This window comes from Conger conger, chromosome 6 (genome assembly GCF_963514075.1).
Source record: "Conger conger chromosome 6, fConCon1.1, whole genome shotgun sequence".
In the NCBI taxonomy this organism is placed as follows: Eukaryota; Metazoa; Chordata; class Actinopteri; order Anguilliformes; family Congridae; genus Conger; species Conger conger.
In genome coordinates, this window is record NC_083765.1 from 61,945,915 (window position 1) to 61,958,068 (window position 12,154).

A 12,154-nucleotide genomic window follows, 5' to 3' on the forward strand; every position below is an offset into this window, starting at 1 on the left:
TGGTTTGGAGAGCTGCAGGGTGTGCTGCTGTTTGTTTTCACCATAAATTCAGCAATCAATCCAGACCCAAGAAGCAAAATGAGGCGAGTTAACTGGAATCAACTGCTTTCATTGATCAATAAAGTGCTGAGTAACAACTAAAGCCAGCACACCCTGTGGCTCTCCAGGACTAGGGTTTCTGACCCCTGTCTTAGACCATGTTAATACTGTACCTCTGCAGCATACCAAAGTGTCCTGTGTAATTAAAACCTTTGGTGAGGAAAATATTGCTTGGATATTGTTGATCCGAGGGCTCTAGACATTACATATAGTAAACAGGATCTGCTCCATGAATTAGGCCAGATACAATTCACTTGACCATTTATTTGCCTACTTGCCTCTGAAGTCTTTAGTTTTGGATATTTCCCAAATATAAAACCATCTTTTACATTCTAGTCCGCTCTACTCTAGACATTGCGATCTGCCTACCAAATAAATTAAATTATCTATGGCATTTTTGCAATGAGAAAATATAGCTCCTGATACACAGACAGTGGCACCTATAAAACATGATTCACTGCAGCAAATGAGCAGGAATACATGGCTGGATGTGTGGTCCCCTTTCAGTTCAAGTGTCTTTTATGCGCTCATAAGAAATGTAATCAATCTGTACCCGTGTGTCATCTTGACATAGGTAGATGCAGGCCACTGATCTCACACAGTGAAGCCTGCAGGCTTTGATGCCATCTGTGATTGGCTTCCACCCCCATTCATGTTCATGGGTGCCTTTTCGCCTCCATTGGAGTGCACTGAAGATCTAACCTGTGATAGCAGAGTGACATCAGGTCACGACGGGTTTTTTGGGAGAGGACTTCTGATGAGGTCATTTCTAAGTTGCAGACTCAAAAATGTGCAATTCTAAAAACAGCTGTTTTCAGAAATGCTGACTGGGTTCCCTTTACAAACTAATATTAGGAAGTTATATGGACTAGAATCTGTGTCTTTTTTCCATTTCACTGCAAACATATTACAAAATTGGGTTAAAAATGCATCCTATATAGGCAAAATGTATGTCCATTCATAGCCAGTGCTAATTATGAAAAATAACATTTCCCAGAAATGTTGAAGCTGAACCAAATCATTTTAAATTTAAGAGAATGACTTTCAGTCTCACTATTCAGTTCATCAGCACTTTTCTGGTTATTGGAGTTCCTTTTTTTACAATCCAGACTTTCACATCATTTAAAAATCTGATTTCTTTGCCTCACAAAAACGGGACTCTTTAATCTCAGAAACAGTCTCTTTGATGATCTGTTATCTGACTACATTTCCTGTCATTCTGTGCAGCTGTGGTTAGACATGTCCTCATACCAGCTCACCGTTTTCTTGCCACTCTCTTCCAGGTGGTTCATATCCCTTTTGTTTTCCTATTCTGTAAAACACACTTCAATTTGCGTCACTGTGTGCAGCAAAGTACAGGCTATATGAGGGGTATAATTTACCATATGTGGAGGAATATTCACCCAATACGGATGCAAAAGCCCGCAATTAAAGCGGAAAGTCTGCACTTTAACCACATAGTGATTGTTTTATTTCAACTGTTTGTTTGCTGGAGTACAGAATGAAAACAACAAAACGTGTCACTGTCCAAATTCTTACGGACTGCACTGTAATTTACAATATTTGGGGGAAGGTTTCCATCTCGTCACTTGCTTAATAACTGCGTGCCTTCTATGAAGCGGTGTTTTGCTACCCAAGTCAGACATAGCAGACGGGGAGTCGCAACTCATACATTTCTGGCCAAGCTGTAGGTGAATGACACAAGAGATGTGTAAACATAGGAAAATTGCAAAGCTTGAACAAATTGGTTTTACTGGTGTTTTGTTCAATGTGGTCCATTTAACATATCTTGTCACAATCTTCCCTTATGTAAGCCAAACCCAAAGCTCTCGAAGTCATGTATATGGCTCACAGTGATAGCTTCTTCACAGTGTGTTGAGTTTAGTATTCGGTACATTTGCATGGGAAGTCTGCCACCTACCACACACCGTGGTGACAGATTTTTGTCAAGCCTAAAGTGCCGCCGTTAATTGTAACGATACACATCAATGCCATCGACGATAAGACCAGGCCAAACGCATTGTTTTAACATTCTATAAATATACATCCTGAAAGGGTATGCTTGGACAGTGACAGAGCCTGAAGCAAGCGCTGAGAATAACACACTGTAAGTTGTTGATGTTGCTGCCTCTGCTAATGTCTGGAGTTTAATAATAGGACCTCTCTGGGTGGGTGAACAGCTTGATGGCTGTCATGCCCCTGCACTGGGAGGTCATACTGCTGCTGTAGTGTTATTGCTATTGTTGAGAGCAGGGTGGGACTCCTTCCAGACAGACATTCCACATTTATTTTGGACAGTGTTCTCATGCTGTTCCCAGGCAGGCAGCCCTTTCCCCCCCCACTTTCAGAGCTTTCGTCATCGGCCTAAATTCAGAGCCTAGCCTGAGAACTACCAAAACAAAGCACCAATAAGGGTGCAGTAGAGGTGCATTTCTGTTCTTTATGGAACAAATTTCCCAAATGTACCCTGAAAGGTACAGTGCTGTTATTTTGGGTAGAAATAAGTACCTTTTACAAAAAGGTACAAATGAAGTTTTAATGCAATCGCAAGGGGTACAGTTTTATGTACCTATAGGGTGCCACCCCGGCAACAAGTTTTTTTTAACCTTTTTTGGCACTTTTTGCCATTTATTCATTAGAATTTTCAAAATCAATTGACCAAACCTGTATGAGCGACACACCATATACTGTGGAAGGGCTTGCAGACATGAAAATGTGGATCTGAACACATAGACAGTGTCCATGAGTAAATTCTGAAGATTTTGTACAGTAAGTCAAGGCGAAATTTTACAGAATGACAGTAATTGGAGAGATGTTAATGAATGTGCAACATTGCGGAGACGCACACATTGCACCCTTATTTCGTCCAAGAATAAAGCAATGCATTTTACAGCTCACATCTGCATCAATCTGCTGGACCTTTTCTTATGCAAGGCTGAAGGCCAACCCTTCTTGGGAGCAGATGAGCACATGAAGCCCATGATGATGCCAGCTGAAGACACTTCACGTGCAGCTAAACGGATGCACTTGTGTGTACCCACTCGACCAACGGGGCTCACCGATGCAGTGTGATAACGTTATCCTGACTGAGTGAGTCCGTCCCACACCTGGATGACAAGTGAGCTGACTGATCGGCCAGCATACGGCTGCCACCGGCATGGTCCAGATTCAATACCAGACTGTATTGCCTTTTCCTAACACTAAAGTGTACCTACTGTTTAGTTTGGCATTTAGTGGCATTATGTGCGCTTATTTTCTTTGGAAATATTAACTAAACCTGTAATGGGATCCATGTTTGGTTAAAATTATGACTTGAAGACAGAATAAAAGAGATGGCCAGATAATTAGCTTTGTTACTCAGTGTTGAACCTGTTTTGTTTATGCAAGCATTTACAGCCTTTTCTTATTTCCTTCAGGTCCTAGCCTGCATTGACCTCTATAGAGTTCTCACTTTGTCAAGGCCATCACAGATATAAGGGGATGTGGCAATGAATGCATTCAATTCTATCCTTCCTGATCACTATGGGGCTAGGTACTGCTTGGTGGGTCACAGTTGAACATTTGACTCCCCAACATTTGTCTCCAAACCTGGTCCTGAAGAGCAACTTATTTTCACCTAAAAACCAGCACCCTGCTGAGACCCAGGTAACCAGGTAAGGTGAGTTAACTGTGTAATAAACTGGTCTAATTGACTTAGTACAGAGTAACAACAAAATCTAGCAGACCCTGTGGCTCTCCAGGACCAGGGTTGGAGAGTACTGCCCGAACATGTTCTCATCATTTTGTCTGCCTTGCTGTTCTCTTGTCAAGCCCCCCGGTCACATGCAGCTATTGTAACGAAGCCAGCTGTGTTGTGTTCAGGAAAGACCCACGTAGAGTGTTTAGGCTTCAAATTAGGCCACACAATAAGGCTGCTGTAGCCTTCTGGCAGTCATTCTTTACACTATTCTTTACTATTTCCACTGACACATTAGAATACATTATATAACCAAATATGACCTAGAACTCAAGATTCCTAATACCAGGTAGATGTGATGGTCAGCAGGCATACCTTGAATAAAAGAAGATATTGGGCCAGAAGTATAGAGTCAGTCCAAGCACAAGTTCTCAATGGTCTGGGAAAGCACTAAAGCTAATCAGACGGCAAACACAGTCTGGCCCAAGACCCCGAGTCTGAGCCACTTGATCTTAAAGTAAACATGAACACATTCAAAAAGATCAAGTCATCACGGGACCCAGTGACACGTCTCCGCATTTGTTTGCACCTTCATGCCTTCTGTCTTCGAGCTGATGGAATTTGCCCCTTTACTCATCCAGTTTATCTCATTCTGCAGCTCCTCTGCCATTATAAACAGTATTCAGCTTCATCTTATCCCTAACGATCAACACAAAGCGTATGTTAAGATTTACTCTGGAACTGGTTTTAATGTGTAATGAATGCTCAGAAGCTCTGACGTAATTCAAATGTAATCAAGAAAAGGGATCACATCCATACCTGTATAAAAGTTCCCCTTCCCTTTTTTTTCTCAGCAAAACAAACAGTCACACTTATCGGGCATGTTAAAAGACTGGTCCCACCGCCTGACATACCAAACTTATCCACTGTAGAGGATTTCCAAATCTACACAATGATTACTTTGTTCTTACAGTAACATCGCTGTTGGGGAAAATTCAGATTAATCGTCTGAAATCATTGCCTTTGTTTGTCAAAGAGAACAGAGTCTGTGTGTTACATGTATAGGCTCTGGCAATGCTGGATACAAGTGACATAATTTTCTGATATGAAAAAAAAACAGATAGAAGGGTTTTTGTGTTGCAGACTACACAGGTATTGTACAGAATATGCCTTTTGTTTATTGGTTACAGTATTGTTTATATTTCCTGCTTGCTCCAAGAAGAACAACACAAAAACATCAGACAAGCTGGATACCAAATAAGAGATTAACTCCTGTATATTATTGTTTGTTTTTCCACATGGATCAGAGAGATAATTACAAAAAAGGGGAATTTAACAGCAGATCCAAAAAGCCACCCCCAGACAAGAGCATGGCCTAATTGTACATCAGGACTTATACATGCAGGGCTTGAGGACAGAAGCTGTAAGTCTGACTTATTTTTATAAGCTGATTGACATGCTGGAAGCTAAAAGCATGTTTGTTTAAAAAATCTGGAGTCAGCTTTTGGGCGTAAAGCAGGGGTTACTACAGGTCAAACCTCAGAGGGTTGGTTTAACAGGAAAACGCAACCGTGGTGGGTTTCAGGTGTAAAGCATAGCCCAGCATTAACAAACAAGCCTGTTCAGGACCCGCTTACATCATTAATTCCAGTATTTTTTCGTGAGGTCACAGCTACAGCTGAACCTGTTTATCATCCATCAACACCTGGCTGAAAACTGCCCAGCAACAACCAGAGTAAACCAAACACAAGTTCACTGAGTTTAAGAAAAAACCATTACCTTCATAATGCACTGGCATCACACACATGCTACAGCACTACAGCAATTATAAGCTCTGGGGGAGCATTCCAGTTATTTCAGAGCAACCCAATGTGGCAGGACTTTCATTGGGCCTTAGAACATCATTAAAGCATTTGATGTTATATCATCTTGTAAATTGATCAAAATTGGCAAGCTAATGGTTACAACTTATTAAAATGCAGACTCATAGCTGTAGTCACAAGTGCAACAGATGCTGTTATTGATTTCGACACGTGGGTGGTGTTGTTTTGGAACTCTTTATGGATCTATGGAATATACTGCTGTATTTTTCCTTTCTGTTTTTGTCACCTCACATAAGTCAACTGAAAAACAAATTGAAATAACACAATTGTGGTCTTTTTTTATAAATATAAATATTATGATTTATACAACAGCTTTGCAGTACTTACTCGATTTCAGTGTCAAGCAATGCTCATATTGCCTTGTTTTAAGTACTTACAAGATACCCCTAATAAGAATGTTCAATAAAAATTAATTAATTCATTAATTCATTATCCAAACCCGCTTATCCTAAACAGGGTTGCAAGGGGGCTGGAGCCAATCCCAGCATACATTGGGCGAAAGACATAAAAATTCGGTAAATGTAATTAAAATATTTTATTTATTTTTTCCTAATAGTTATAGTTAATAGTGTTATTTAATTCTGTTTCAGAAAAATCACTTTGGTATATAAACCTGCCTATATTTTTAACATTTAAAAAATAAAATTTTCTGAAGGGGGAAAAGAGGGCACTGCCAATAGACTGTTCCTTTTGGGAGTGCCATCTCTAGCCTTGGAGGGGTGCAAAGCAGGATTTGGTTCTCCCCCTAAATAATACATACATAAAATAATTAGAAAGTCCCCCAGATGGTCTAGCCCCTAAGCAGATTTGTGTCCGGTCAGCTCTGCTTTTTGGACTGAAATGTGTTCCAATCAAGTAAGAAACAATAACAAAGCATGTTCTTCAACTCTTATTCCCCCATCCAGATAACATACATAATGTAGAGGACAGGCCATTCAGCCCAGCAATGCTCGCCTTGTTCTACCACTAAAGTGTACCTACTGCAAGTGTACCACATCAAAATGTAGCCCAACTGTAAATGGCAGGCATTTATATAGCTCCTTTATCCAAAGCGCTGTACAATTGATGCTTCTCCATTCACCCATTCATACACACACTCACACACCGACGGCGATTGGCTGCCATGCAAGGCCCTGACCGGCTCGTCAGGAGCATTTGGGGGTTAGGTGTCTTGCTCAGGGACACTTCGACACAGCCCAGGCAGGGGATCAAACCGGCAACCCTCCGACTGCCAGACGACTGCTCTTACTGCCTGAGCCATGTCACCCCAACTGTAGGTGGTTGTTTTCTACTGCTTATTTTCTATGTCCCCTGAACAGGGTTATTTACCATACATTACCACGTCTACATTGAAGTAAATTATGGGTTTTAAGTGCAGATTCAAAGGCCTATGGACAAGGCAAATAAATGTAAATCATCAACAAAAAGTTTTTTTGTCAGCTGTGCATATGGTTAAAATGTAGATGAATGAACATAGGCTGAGATCGGTTTGGTTACAATGTCTGTGGTGTGATAAACCCATTGATGTACTTATCTATGCAAACCGTTATTTGTATGTTGATTGGCTCACAAGACAAGTGCTATCTTCATACAGGACACGGGAGTCTAATCGTGTAGAGAGGAAGCATTTTATTGATCCAGTGCTCAGATTGCGTGCTTTATCAAAGATCAAAGACAATATGACGAGTACGAACGTCGCCCGGTGTGCCAGGCAGCCTCCAGATGTTCATATAGCCCCAGGTGGTGGAGTAGGCTAGTTGCTTAGTAACGCTCAAGGCTCGTCAAGCTGGAGCTGAAGTGTGCGTGAATGTGCGTTCGTGTGTGTTGAGGTTGAGACGAGAGTAATTTTGGACAATATAGCCTGTCCCACGCAAAGACACGGCAAGACATTGTAGGTTTTTGACCTAATGATCTGTTCAAACGTGTAGTCTACTGAAAAACCCAAAAAAGCTTATAAACTATATAATGGATACTCGTAAGCTAAGGATAACCAAAGGCACAACGTTATGCGAATCAATCAGCGATTACTAGTCTACGCATGGCAACATTGCAATGTTTTGAATCATCCATGGCTTCCAGTGGCATACTTATCTTGTAAAACAGTGTGACATTCTGTTTTAATCCACAAGGAGGTGCAACGGTTGTTCTTCAAAATGTTCACAACATAGTAGGCTAGGCTTCTGGATTCAAGAGCGCTGTCTTTCTTTTGGTCTTGCTTAAGCTAACTGCTCCCATGCCGTCAGACGTTATTTAAGGACACGAGCTGGTCGATGACAAAATAGATTGAATAGGATACGTATTATGGTTTGTGTGACATATAACGACCTTCATGAGTCTTTTGTAATAACATGCTGCAATGGCTTGATGCTCAAAAAGGGACTAAACTATTTCATATCAGAGTATTTTTAAGAGTCGGTCCAATTCCGCATGAACCACCTTTTTCATTCAAAAGTTGTTCAGTGTCAGGTGCTTGCAGAGGCAAAGCTACTTCAAGCAGAAGTGGGGGCATGTGAGACAGAACTGACTGGTCTACATAAGCAGCCTACAAAGTAATGAAGCCTATAAGTTATGGTTTCAGGAAGAAAACGTGAAACAACATACGCTAATCCTACTTTGTGTTTTTTGTTCTTTGTTCTTGTCAGCCAGAGCTCTACCGATACACGGATTCCGTGCTGAAAGCCATGGTTATACATGTTACTGGGGCGACATTGGCTCAGGAGGTAAGAGTAGTCGTCTTTCGATCCCTGGGTGTGTCCAAGTGTCCCTGAGCAAGACACCTAACCACCAATTGCTCCTTGCTGGTGCCTTGCATGGCAGCCAATCGCCGTTGGTGTGCGAGTGTGTGCGCATGGGTGAATGAGAACCATGAATTGTACAGTGCTTTGGATAAAGGCCTATACAAATGCCAACCATTTATTGTCTGCAGACTATAGGCTGTGGCAGGGTGTCCAACCCTGGTCCTGGAGAGCTACGGGGTCTGCTGGTTTTCATTGTAACTCTGCACTTAATAAAAGGTTGGAGCAGTTGATTACACAGTTAACTCATCTCACCTGCTTAACAGGGTGCTTATTTTAAGGTAAAAAATAAAAACCAGTAGACCCAGTAGCTCACCAGGACCAGGATCGGAGACTACTGGGCTATGGTCTCTTTCTAATCACTTATTTTTACTTTCTTGTTTCCTTTACCTGCCTTATTTCCTTGCTTCTACCCACCCAATTGAGACAGAAGGAAGCTAGGAAAGAAAGCATGTGGAGACGTGAATTAGTTGAATGGAATTCCCATGCTTATTCAAACCTCAGTTTGAAGCCACGTCAATTATTTTTTTAATATTTAACACAATTCCACCTGAGACAGGGGTATCAAACTCCAGTCCTGGAGGGCCGCAGTGTCTGCTGGTATTTGTGGTTTCCTTTCAATTAGCAGCCAATTAAGGCATTAAGAACAAGGTGTGTGGACCTAAATTCTTAAATTCATCACACTGCAAAAACCAGAAGACACTGCAGCCCTCCAGGACTGGACTTTGACACCCCTGACCTGGGACATGTACTATCTTTAAAAAATATAACAACATTGAAAACCATCATAGGCTGCATATCTATTAGTTTTACTAAGCGTCTGTGCTTCTTAAACACAAGATATTAAAGTAGCTAGACATTACACAACAATAATGCAAAACAAATATCCTCATGATTTAATGTTAGTTAATATTATCCTTTTGCTTCATGACACATTTAAATACATAGATGCTTGGTAACTGCCTGTTTTGCCAGGATTTTAGACAACTCACCTCTAACACAATAGCACCCACAAAAGGTGCTGTTCTAAATAAAACACCACTTGACCCAGGAAGTTTGCCAAGAGATCAGTTGACATCTCATGATATCAGAGGATTAGTTTGCTTTCATACAAAATTTGCTCAGTTATTCAGAAAAAAAAAGAAATAGGTTAAGTGTGTGGTGTCAGACTAGCCAAAACAATGCTACATATTCACTCACCTCCAAAGTATCTATTTCAGCCAGGGTGGAAAATTCCTTTCCTGGTGGGCTGCAGTGCATTAAGGTTTTTTACACAAAGCACCAGGCTAGTTCACCTGCATATTAGATACATATTTTTTTGTGATCAACTTTTTATTGAGAAATTGAAATTTACAGAAATTGTATTCTTGTATTTTCCTGTGGACAAAAACTGTAGAACTCAAACTATGAAGACAACTAGTATAAAACAGATAATCCCAGTCCTATTTGCTGATTGGTGTTTCCATTGATTTAACAGGAAGTTAAAACATTGTTTACTATGTTTACAGCTCTCCTCAGGACATGTTTTGAGGGCCTGCCATGAGGATAGGAATGACAGCTCTGCTCAATTGGCGGCACATAATTGTGTATTTTAATTTAACACTAATTTACTGATTGTTGAAATTAGCTGGCGTGTAGTCTTGCAGTCATGCAAAATATGGCAAATTTTGGATTTCTCTTTTGTACATATATATTTCTCAGCAGTGAATAATGTACCTGCTAATATGATGAGACTAAGAATAAGTTCTACTGGTGGGTGCATGTCAGTGTTCTACTTGCAGACCATGGCATCAGACCTGTGTACTCTAATCATTAGGTTGTTCTGGGATGCAAAAAAGGGTGAAAGAGATTAATGCAAATAGCCACTGGCTCCCTTGCTCCTGATGATATCAAGCCAGGAACTGTACAGTTGTGGTAAGGAAGAGACATGTTTGAGGGACAGGGCAGTTTGCAATGACACAGAGAGGGCAGTGTGAAAGAACCCAGAAAGTCCAAGCAACAAAAGATTCAAGTGAGCAACACATATTTACTGGTTTATCCTCCTGAGACCCAGGAGAATAAATTAAGTATTAAGTATTTAGCTTGACATGATACAAGTGTCTTGGATGACAAAAACATGTAGCACTGAAAGTATTTTCAAATATACATGTTATTTCATTTCAATTCCATGTCTTTATGTTAAGAGAAATACTGTATAGATCTCAGGGAAGCCAAAATGTAATGTCCTTGTTTGAGGATGCAGGGTCTAAGGAGATTAATTATAGTCCATCATGCTGTTAGTCAAGTGCTTTGAGTTTCAGGTATGCTGAGTTTGAGATGGACTGAACTGTGTGGAGAATTCACAGCCACTAAGCGTTAGGAACTGTCATATGCCACATGTATTACTTGGGAATAAGTGTAGTAACTAGGAGGAGCAGTAAGAGCTACTGCTACTATATTCCCCTGGAGACCATAGTTGCCATTGATTTGAACATCCTTGTTGTTTGTCTGCAAACAAAATGGATGTTCAGGGTGACCTCATCAAACCAGTCCAGTCTTGCCCTAATCCTGAGATGTCCAATCTTATCCAAAAAACGGTCAGTGTGGGTGCAGGTTTTTGTTTTAGCCTAGCGTTACAACACCTGATTTAACTATTTCATTAATTGTGGTCTTCAATCAAGACCTAGATTATTAGAATCAGCTATCATAGTGCTGGGCTAAAACAAAAACCTCCACCCACACCAGCCCTTTTTGGATAAGATTGGACACCCCTGCCCTAACCGATATAACTTACATGATCCATGCTTTACCTAACCAGCCCCTCTGCAGCAAGCAGTAGAGACAAGGGTCTGCAATGGGAATAAGTAAACCAAGTAAACATTTACATTTACATTGAACCAAGTAAACATTTACATTTACATTGAACCAAGTAAACATTTACATTTACATTGAACCAAGTAAACATTTACATTTACATTGAACCAAGTAAACATTTACATTTACATTGAACCAAGTAAACATTTACATTTACATTGAACCAAGTAAACATTTACATTTACATTGAACCAAGTAAACATTTACATTTACATTGAACCAAGTAAACATTTACATTTACATTGAACCAAGTAAACATTTACATTTACATTGAACCAAGTAAACATTTACATTTACATTGAACCAAGTAAACATTTACATTTACATTGAACCAAGTAAACATTTACATTAACATTGAACCAAGTAAACATTTACATTAACATTGAACCAAGTAAACATTTACATTAACATTGAACCAAGTAAACATTTACATTTACATTGAACCAAGTAAACATTTACATTTACATTGAACCAAGTAAACATTTACATTTACATTGAACCAAGTAAACATTTACATTTACATTGAACCAAGTAAACATTTACATTTACATTGAACCAAGTAAACATTTACATTAACATTGAACCAAGTAAACATTTACATTTACATTGAACCAAGTAAACATTTACATTTACATTGAACCAAGTAAACATTTACATTTACATTGAACCAAGTAAACATTTACATTTACATTGAACCAAGTAAACATTTACATTTACATTGAACCAAGTAAACATTTACATTTACATTGAACCTATAGCAGGGCTGCCCAATCATGTGCCATGGAGGGCCAAGAGTATGGAGGTTAATTTCAACACTCATCATTGCACCAGCTGATTTCACTAATTAG